Source organism: Mus caroli, unplaced genomic scaffold, assembly GCF_978045245.1.
Source record: "Mus caroli unplaced genomic scaffold, Mus_caroli_1 scaffold_3, whole genome shotgun sequence".
NCBI lineage: Eukaryota > Metazoa > Chordata > Mammalia > Rodentia > Muridae > Mus > Mus caroli.
In genome coordinates, this window is record NW_028227258.1 from 92,896,210 (window position 1) to 92,906,342 (window position 10,133).

A 10,133-nucleotide genomic window follows, 5' to 3' on the forward strand; every position below is an offset into this window, starting at 1 on the left:
ATGTCTCAGAGACTGACCAAAGCACCAGTTCCAGTGAGCCGGAACATCGGCCCTGCCCAAGCTAGCCTGTGTTGTGCAGCCTTCCGCTGCTGTCACAGAATGCCCCAGAGAATCAGAGTTCAGGAAGGAGAGGTTTGTTTTGGCTCACGGTTGAGCAACTAGACATCACAGCAGAAGCACATGGTGGAGGGAAAGTGTAGGCATCAAGTTCTTGCAACCCACTTTTAATAAGGGTTCAACCTCTCCTCTGACCCACCACCCAGCAGAGGAAGTGGAAGAGAAATGTTATTAGGATATGGGACAAGTGGACCTGTTTAGCAGTAGTTCTTTAGAAGCAAGCTTGATCATCTTTGGCAGTAGTTCAGTGCCATAGCAAACACCAAACACGATTCAGCAGCTGCAGACCAGTCCTCTAGGCAGGCAGACACCACATACGAACCAGCAGCTACAGTCCAGCCCTTTAAGCATGTAGAGAAGAGGCAGCTGTAGTTCTATCCTGAAGAAACCACCAGGCTCGCCAACAGGCCAGAGTCGAGGCCACTGAATCTGCAAGCTGCTGTAGGAACCTCACAAGCAGTTCTTGGGTGAGTTTCTCTCAATGGAGATGTTATCACAAGTTGAGCTCAACAGCGCTATGTAAGGTGAACCAATCGATGTGTGTCATTCGTGAAGAATAGCGAGGCAGAGCAAACCAAAGCAATGCTCAGTGCTTGTCTCTCACTGTCTGTGGGGCCATATTTACACTCCTTCATCAAGCGTCCTTTCACATGTTTGCTAAACCTGTGTCTGCTTCAGGAAAACAGCCTTTTACCTGTGTGCCCCAGCAAAACATCATTTGACACAATTAACTTTCCAAAGAAACTAGAAATTTCCACTTCAGAAAAGTGTTCCCCTCATGTTGGCCAGGCAACAGAGAGGGGAGGAAAAGGGCACAGTCTCGGCATTGCCTCCAGAGGCCCAACTTCAAATGGCTTAACTTCTTCCCATTCAGACCCACCTCCTAGATGCTCCCCTGCTTCCCAGTACCACAGGCTGGAGAGAAGACCTTTAGCATACAGGCCTTTGCAGACATTTACAATCCAACCCAGACTAGAACCCAAGGGTCCTGAGCCCCGCCTCCTTTTTACACAGTAGGAATAGCAATTACTACACTGCACCTAGCCACTCATTCCCATACTGGAGAATGGTACATTTCTGTCTGATAGGTCATAGCTCACAATTCATCTGGTGACAGGATATAGTTCTCTTCCCTCCTGACACTGGGATTGGTTTTGGCTAGTGCATATGTATGCCACTATATTTCTGTCAAGTCCCAACCCCCAAGATTGCCCTCCAGCTACAGAAAGAGCATCAAGTTCCCTGTGAACTCAAACAAGCCCCCCAACAGATCAGAGGCCCATGTTGGTTCCCGAGCTGTCCCAGCTAACCTGGCCTCCTCCCATGGCAATGTAACTCATACAACTGGCAGGTCTCCTGCCACTTTTGCTAACTTCTCTGCTCCCATAGCCCTGGTGATTGCCTCTCCCTGCCTTTCTCTCTGGTCTTCTCTCTGTTTCTGAGAGGTAGCTATGGCCGACTCCCGCAGGTGGCTGGGATTATTCTCTCACAGTCATCTACAATAAAACCCTTCCCCCAGCCATGGACCTGCCTTGACGGAGGTTTCTTCACTGTACCTCCTCGTATACATCTAATGCCCCAAACCAAGAAGGGTACAAGTGTGCCTCCACCCCATTCCCAGGGGCACAGGTCTCCTAACTGAACCATGCTGATTTGCCCCTTCCTCCCAAGATATAGGTTGTTTGTTTCTGCTGGCTTCTGCAACCCACCATATAGGATTCTAAATCTAGATTCAGCCTCTTCATCTTATCTCCCCCACCAGTTCTAACCCCTCATCTCTCCTCATGTACTTGGTAAGGATCTCTCTACAAGTTATCTGCTCTGTCCTTCTCAGCTCCTGGAGCCTCTTACAAAACTGTGTTGGTGCATCAGGCAGCTCTTTTGGGTGTCCTATTATGTGGAGAAGAGACACCCGACACTGATCCTGGGCATCCCTAACAAGTCCCCTTAGAGATAACCTTGGATCAAAATTCTGCCCCATGGCCTTTTACACTTTAGCGTGTCCCCCTCCTTGTCTCTTAAAATCACAGCATTAGAAACCCCAGATAAGACCTAGATTTCCAGCTCTCTGCTCCTCCCTGTCCCAGAAACAGCTGAATCTTCTTGTGCAGTGCCAGCCTTGGCTTGTAGACAAATTGGTGAAGGTCAGTGTGAATGGATTCAGCCGTATTGGGTGCCTGGTTACCAGGGCTGCCTTCTGCTCTGCACTTGGCAAAGTAGACATCATCAGTGACCCCTTCATTGACCTCCAACTACATGGTCTAACCCCTGGAACATGGTCTTCATGTTTCAGTATGACCCCACCCATGGCAAGTTCAACGGCACAGTCAAGGCTGAGAATGGGAAGCTTGTCATTAACGGGAAGCCCATCACCATCTTCCAGGAGCGAGATCCCACTAACATCAAGTGGGGTGATGCTGGTGCTGAATATGTCATGGAGTCTACTGGCATCTTCACCACCATAGAGAAGGCCTGGTCCCACTTGAAGGGTGGGGCCAAAGGGGTCATCATCTCCACCCCTTCTGCTAATACCCCCATGTTTGTGATGGGTGTGAACCATGAGAAATATGACAAGTCACTCAAGATTGTCAACAGTGCATCCTGCACCATCAACTGCTTAGCCCCCCTGGCCAAGATCATCCATGACAACTTTGGCATTGTGGAAGGGCGCATGACCACAGTCCATGCCATCATGGCCACTCAGAAGACTATGAATGGTTCTCCTAGAAAGCTGTAGTGTGATGGCCATGGGGCTGCCCAGAACATCATCCCTGCATCCGCTAGTGCTGCCAAGGCTGTGGGCAAGGTCATCCCAGAACTGAACAGGAAGCTCACTGGCATGGCCTTCTGTGTCTACCCCCAAATATATCCATTGTGGATCTGACATGCAGCCTGGAGAAACTGCCAAGTATGATGACATCAAGAAGGTGGTGAAGCAGGCATGGGGGGCTGGGACACTAAAGGGCATCCTGGACTACACTGAGGACCAGGTTGTCTCCTGCAACTTCAACAGCAACTGCTACTCTTCCACCTTTGATGCTGGGGCTGGCATTGTTCTCAATGACAACTTTGTATACCACCTGGTATGCCAATGGGTGGTGGATCTCATGGCCTACATGGCCTCTAAGGAGAAAGAAACCCTGGACAACCCACCCCAGCAAGGACACTGAGAGGAAGAGGGGGGCCCTTGGTTGCTGATGAGTCCCTGTCCCAACTCAGTCCCTAGGTCCCTAACACTGAGCATCTCTCTCACAGTTTCCATCCAAGACAGGAGGGGCCGAGGGAGCCCTCTCTACTCTTTTGAATATCATCAATAGATTTCCCATGCTGTCTTGATTACTTTGTCTTTTTAGTAAATCCTGACATCAAGCAATACACATCTTCTAATGCTGCTCTTCTTTTGAAGTTTTGTATCGTTTTAAAACTTGCATTGGTATAAAACCCAGGGCCTTGCACATGCTGGTAGTACCTACGTCTTCTACTAGTTGAGCTGCATCCTTGCCCTACAAACTTGCTTTGACTGTTACAGTCCATTGTAAAGTCCGAGATCAGCTTGTCAAGTCCTGTGAGTCTTCCAAGGCTTTAAAACCATTTCGATCAGCAGTATCAGCATAAGGAGATGCTCACATACCACTATACTGTCACAGCCTCTGAATTGCTCAGGTTGTGACTGTGCACCACCATGCCTGGCCTCCTTCCATGTTGCTTTGTATTATTATTATTATTATTATTATTATTATTACTATTATTATTATTATTGTCACATTAAATGTAAAACCTGAGGGCAAATAATTTCATGGCAGTATATTTTCAGTTTATGAATGTGGTCTGTCTACTCAGATTTTCTTGAAAATTCTTTCAGAAAGTTTCTGAAGCTTTTGAAAGGGCTGTTTTATAGTTTTTATTTCATTAGAATTAGTCCAAGGCAGTTTCCCCTTTTAATGTTATAAATTAGATTTCTGAAAGGGATATACACTAGTGTACAGTAAGTGGCACAGAATTTAAGTCAGGTCAAGGGATTTGAGCAGTCTTATGAATCAGTGCAGCCACAATATGAAACAAAGCCCAGTCCAGTCCATCTGTACCATCACACAAAGTTTCCAAATGCTCCTTTTGCTCAGTGCCCAGCGGAGCCTCATCCCATGGAAGAGCACTTCTTTCCATCTCTACCTGTTTAAGACTCCTGTCAATGACTTTAGCCACTAAGTTTTTGTATGTTTGACCTACAAGAATTTATTTGCAATTAAGTCATTTTTGAAAATCTGAAGTTTATTCTCAGGGCCGGAGAGTTCCACCCGCGATTGAGTGCCTTTTGCTTTTCCAGACAACTGGGATTTAGTTATGAGCATTCCTGTCAGGCAGCTTAGATCTCCACTCCAAAGGATGTGACAGCCACTTGTGGCCTCTGGGGGCACCCACATGTACATCACACACAGACACACACAGAGACATACAAGTATTTAATGAGAAATTATTCTTCCAGTTTAGAGTGTTTGTGACTTGGGGCTGTCATGAATGACTGCTATGATGATCGTTGTAAATGCTGTTTTATTGACTAACGTTTTTCACTTTCCTAGTATAAATATGGGTGGAAGATATATCTTTATTCTAAATGTCAAACAGTGACATGTGCATTCTTGTGTTTTTTCTTTTTTTTGGGGGGGGGGTGGTTTGAGATAAGGCTTCTCTGTAGAGCCCTGGCTGTCCTGGAACTCACTTTGTAGACCAGGCTGGCCTCGAATTCAGAAATCCACCTGCTTCTGCCTCCAGAGTGCTAGGATTAAAGGTGTTTGCCACCATGCCCGGCTGCATTCTTGTGTTTTTTTAATGGCTTATGATTTTTGTGTCTAGTCTAACTCTACCCACTCCCAGCATATGGATTTTTCTTCTTTGGCTTGGTCGTTGTCTCACTGTTTGGGTCTTTGACTCATCTCAAGTTTATATTTTTGGTTTTTTTGAGACAAAGTTTTTTTGTGTAGCTCAGGCTGGCTTTGAACTTAAGATCCTAGTTCCTCAGACTCCCAGGTGCTTTCTCTGGCAAACAGAAACACATTTTACAAGAGTTGTAAGGAATGCTGAGTGCTCATGGGGTCCGCTGGAGCCAGGCTGAGCCATCTTGGGGGGTTGGGACCTGACATTGGACATGATCGGTACAAGTGTGTGCTGCATACCTGCTTCAGTTGTAAATTTCTACTGGGTTTGAGGAAGTGTTTGAAAGTCACTTTCTTCATACAGGTATCCAGTGGTCCTGGTGACATTTCGAAAGACGACTTTTCTTATTGGAGAGGGTTGAATAGTGTGATGGTTTGTATATCCTTGGACCAGGGAGTGGCACCATCTGAAGGTGTGGCCTTGTTGGAATAGGTGTGATCTGGTTGGAATAGGTGTGTCACTGTGGGTGTGGGTATAAGATCCTCACCCTAGTTGCCTGGAAGTCAGTCTTCCTCTAGCAGCCTTTGGATGAAGATATAGAACTCTCAGCTCTGCCTGCACCATGCCTGCCAGGATACTGCCATGCTCTCACCTTGATGATAATGGACAGAACTTCTGACTGAACCTGTAAGCCAGCCCCAATTAAATGTTGTTTTTATAAGACTTGCCTTGGTCATGGTGTCTGTTCACAGCAGTAAAACTCTAACTAAGACAAATAGCATACGACCAGTTGTCAGCACAGCTGTACCAGATGTAGCATGTTGTTGATGTGCATCCTGCACTGCTCGGCCCTGCTTTCTTGTAACTGTTTCTCAGTGTTTCATGTAACCTCCCTGCCTCGTGTTATCTAGCTTCCATCATCTCAATGATTTTAGTTGGCTGCTTTAAGGCACAGGTGTCCAACCTTGGCACTCCTGGCATTTTGGAGAGACGATTATGTGTTTTCCTTGTATTGAGCTACCTTGTGGCTTTCTGTGTTCTCAGAATCTAGATTTTCGTGTCTTTGGCTTATAGAATTTGGAACAATGTGTGGTAATTAGTTCTGACAATTCTCTAATATGTATCTTAATTTATGGTTCCCCACAAATCTCTAATGTTCTTCTAATGTTCCTCCAGTGACTTGGTCTTTTCTTCAGACAAGAGACTTTGTACTGATGATGTGCACCCTCAGGTTCTAACCCCTCAGAGATTTCGGGCTCAGGCTGGACCCTGACCCCGTAAACACCCAGCCCTCCTCAGAAACCTTGGAAAGTTTCTGTTTGCCAGGGAAAGCCATTTTATCTGGCTCTCACTGCCCTCCAGCGTCCAGAAAGAGCTTTCCCTGTGAACTCAAACAAGGCCCCGACAGATCAGAGCCCCATGCTGGTTCCTGGGCTGTCCCAGCTAGCCTGGCCTCCTCCCATGGCAGCATAACCCTGTACAACTGGCAGGTCTCCCGCTATTTTTGCCAACTTCTCTGCTCCAGTCTGTTTTTCTCCCAGCAGGTTTGTCTCAGCTCCTCTTCATCTCCAAGAAGTAGCTATAGCAGACTCCCTTACCGCGGAGTGCTTTGACGATGGTTTCTTTGCCGCATCCCTTGCTTAAATTCATGGCTGCTACTTTACTCATTTCTTTGTTCTAATAAACAGAGCAAGTATATTTTTAAATTTACCTTCTATTTCTGCATTTTTTATTGTCTTAGTCAGGGTTTCTACTGCTGTGAAGAGACACCATGGCCAAGGCAACTCTTATAAAGGACAGCATTTAATTGGGGCTGGCTTACAGGTTCTGAGGTTCAGTCCATTATCATCAAGGTGGGAGCATGGCAGCATCCAGATAGATTTGAGGCTGTAGGAGCCAAAAGTTCTATATCTTGTTCCAAAGGCAAACAGGAGGAAACTGCTGTCTTCCAGGCAGTTAGGGGGATCTCAAAGCTCAACCCCCACAGTGACACACTTTCTCCAACAAGGCCACACCTCCTAATAGTGCCACTCTCTGGGACAAGCACATTCAAAGCACCACAATTATATTTTATATTCCAACATTTTAATTTTGTTTGTGTGAGGCTGGGTTTCTCTATGCAATCCTATCTGTCCTGGACCTTGTTACATAGACCAGGCTGGCTTCAAACTCACAGAGATATGCGGCTCTGCCTCCTGAGTGGTAGGATTAAAGGCGGATGTTACAACAGACAGTTTTTAATTTGTAATGTTCCATCTCCGTGCTGCTATTCTTTTGGTTTTCTCATTAGGACCATAGTGCCTTTTAACTCTCCAAATACATTTGCAGCTGTTTTGAGGTCTTCAAAGCGCACCTTGTATGTGCTGAGGATTGGTTGTTCCTGGTTCCTGTGGTTTTTCACTATCACTCACATTTTCTTCTTTACATGTGATGATTTGTTGATGTTCATTGTCCTGAGCCATGGGAGTGAAGTTATAGCCACATAACTACTGGGGACTGCTTTCTTCCTCTGAGTAGTTTTCAGGTTTTAGCTCGGTCATCCGATGATTATCTTGAGCTTGGATGTTTTCTGTGTGTTTTGACATAATGGAGAGTTTTAAGGGTTACTTATGCCAACCAGTGGAAGCCTAGAGATTTCCCACATTCCCTGGACTTGCTAGGACTCAACTTTTAAAACGTTGTCTCTTTTGTAGCTCTTATCAGAAGTTAGTCTGAAGCACATGTAGACCAAGCCTGCAGTAGGCCCTAGCTTAGAGGGTGGTCCATGTTTCTGAAGCATGGTATCTAGAAATTAGCAACGGTTTAGAGCGGTCTCTCCACTGTATGTGATCAGAACCTGAGAATTCTTAGCAATGCTCGACCTCTCTGTGTCTCTCATGCTCTCAGCCCCATAGCAGCTACTTAAGCTTTCTGCGGCTTCGCCAACCCCCACCCTGTGCGGCAAAGCTGAAGACTCACGAGGGACGTGGCCTTTTGACCCCTGCTCTGTTTCTGTAAATTCTAATCTCTGCTACCCTGGTCCACACAGGCTGCCATTGCATCCTCTCCACTTGGACTCCAGCCTGCTGTCCTGAAGTGTGATGATCATGGGACAGCTTGTGAGTCCTTCCTTCCTCCCAGGAAGGCTGCCTCAGACTTCCTAGAAACAGTTTCCTAGTGTATTTTGCTCAGTTTCCTAGTTGCTTACAGACTTACCTTAGCGGGCAACCAGCAAGTCCATCGGAGTTGGATAAGAAAGCTTGTCAAATTTATTCCAACCCAAGTGACAAAGATATATCAGACTTTTCATTTGTTAGAAAAAAAAAAAATTCTCCCTAAAGTGATAGGCCAGAATTTAGGAATGCGGTTTCTATTGTGTAATATCTACTATTGAGAAGATTTTGCCAGGTAGCTGATTTGCCTTGAATTTATGATTCTTCTGGCCAAATTTCTTGAGTGCCAGGATTACAAGTGTGAGCTGATGTGTCTGCCTCATGTTTTTAATGAAAAAAAGAGGAAAGCAATCAGAGGCTGGCTACAGTTTTATGCTCTATGTGCATAATTTGTTATACTCAATTCTACAATCAGCAACTTAGTGGCTGAGACCTATTTAGACTCCAGGTTCTGTCCATATTTGAGCACTGAATCTCCAGAATACTTAGAAACAGCATCACACATATACACACAATGTCTGACAATGTCTGTTTCAGTGTTCCCGTGCATCTTGTGAAAATCTTTGCAGCTGGATATTCAGTTCTGTAATATTCTAGGTTGTGTCATGCCATGATGTCTAATCTGGATATATCTGTTACTGATATCACCGTTTTTTTATCTAATATTGATCATTAAAGCTGTGTTAAGAATAAGCACTTATGTTACATACATTTATATGCATTTAAAAACTTGCTTTTTTAAAAAAAAATCAGTGCCAGGCACTGATCGTGATCCAAACTGCCACCAGTTCTCCCGCTGGCTTCTACTATGTTAGGTGTCTTCCAAACAGACTTCAGAAGAGAAATGAGTTTAGTTCAAGGAAAAGAATAGTAGGAACATATAGTTTAATAGCTTTAATGGGTTTACTTTTTCTCTTTTAGCCGTTTATTTGTATACAACATAGAATTAGTGATTGCATGAACACAGTGGTCTCTACAACGCCAACTCTACCCAGCACATCAAAGGGATCAAATGACACGCCATGCACCTGCTCCGAGCTCTACCCAACCCCCTCTCGCAGCCTTGCACTTTCTCATGTCTCGTAGAGACAAGTATAGAGAGTAGAAATGAAACGCCCTAAGTAGCGCCTAGTGCACGGAGGTTTCGGCAAGGTTCTGATCTACAGATGGATTTTGGGGACTGACGTCAGAAAGCCTGGTTGACCTGTGAGTTCATCATTAAACATGTCAAGAGTTTTTAAACATGGCTGATACATTATGGACCTTGGTATCTTCTGATAAACAGCCCGTTCTGATGTTTTATGTAGGAAGGACCCGCTGCCAAGGGAAAGAATGTGATGTCAAGTGGATATAAAGAAGAACTTACACAAAGCCAGCATGTCCAGTGATGGCTCAGGACAAGCTCAGAACCTCTGAGCTATGCTACCGTTCACAGAAACTACCACTCAGCTATGACAGTGGTCCCTTCCTTCTTTCCCTTCCTCTTCCTCCTTTCTGTATTATGCCCCACCCCTGGTCTTGATCGTATCAGAAACTAGTGAGGGCTCTTCTGTAAATGCTGACTCCGTATTCCTGTGAGGTGCTGTTCCTTGTCAGTTTATTCTGAGTAAGCCGATGAGTGTAACCCAGCGGGGCTCAATAGTGTAGGGAAGAAGATGGGGTTGGCAGAAGTTAAAAGCCACTGCTTCTTTGGTTTAAAAAAAAAAAAAAATCCCATGGCTGATATCTAGCTTTTCCCCCTCTCATACAGAAAATAGATTTTGCTATTCTTGTTCAAAGTACAAAACATGAATTGTATGTTTAGAACTTGGAATGTGTAATGCTGAGAGACCATTTTTTGTTGTTAAAAAATTCTGGCATTTAGTGTTTGCTTGCATTTGAAGTTAAGTAATTGTACTACTGAAATAGGCTAGCTTTCCAAATGACAAATTTGCTGTTCACATGGTCAGGAGATGGATGATAAACACTCCCAGTCCCGGGTTTGCTCTTGGG

The 10,133-nt window shown here is 45.1% G+C and overlaps 1 pseudogene; it reads left to right on the top strand.

The window, feature by feature from the left end:
• LOC115030639 (glyceraldehyde-3-phosphate dehydrogenase pseudogene) lies at positions 1–9,227 on the top strand (annotated as a pseudogene).
• Positions 9,228–10,133: the final 906 nt, after the last annotated feature.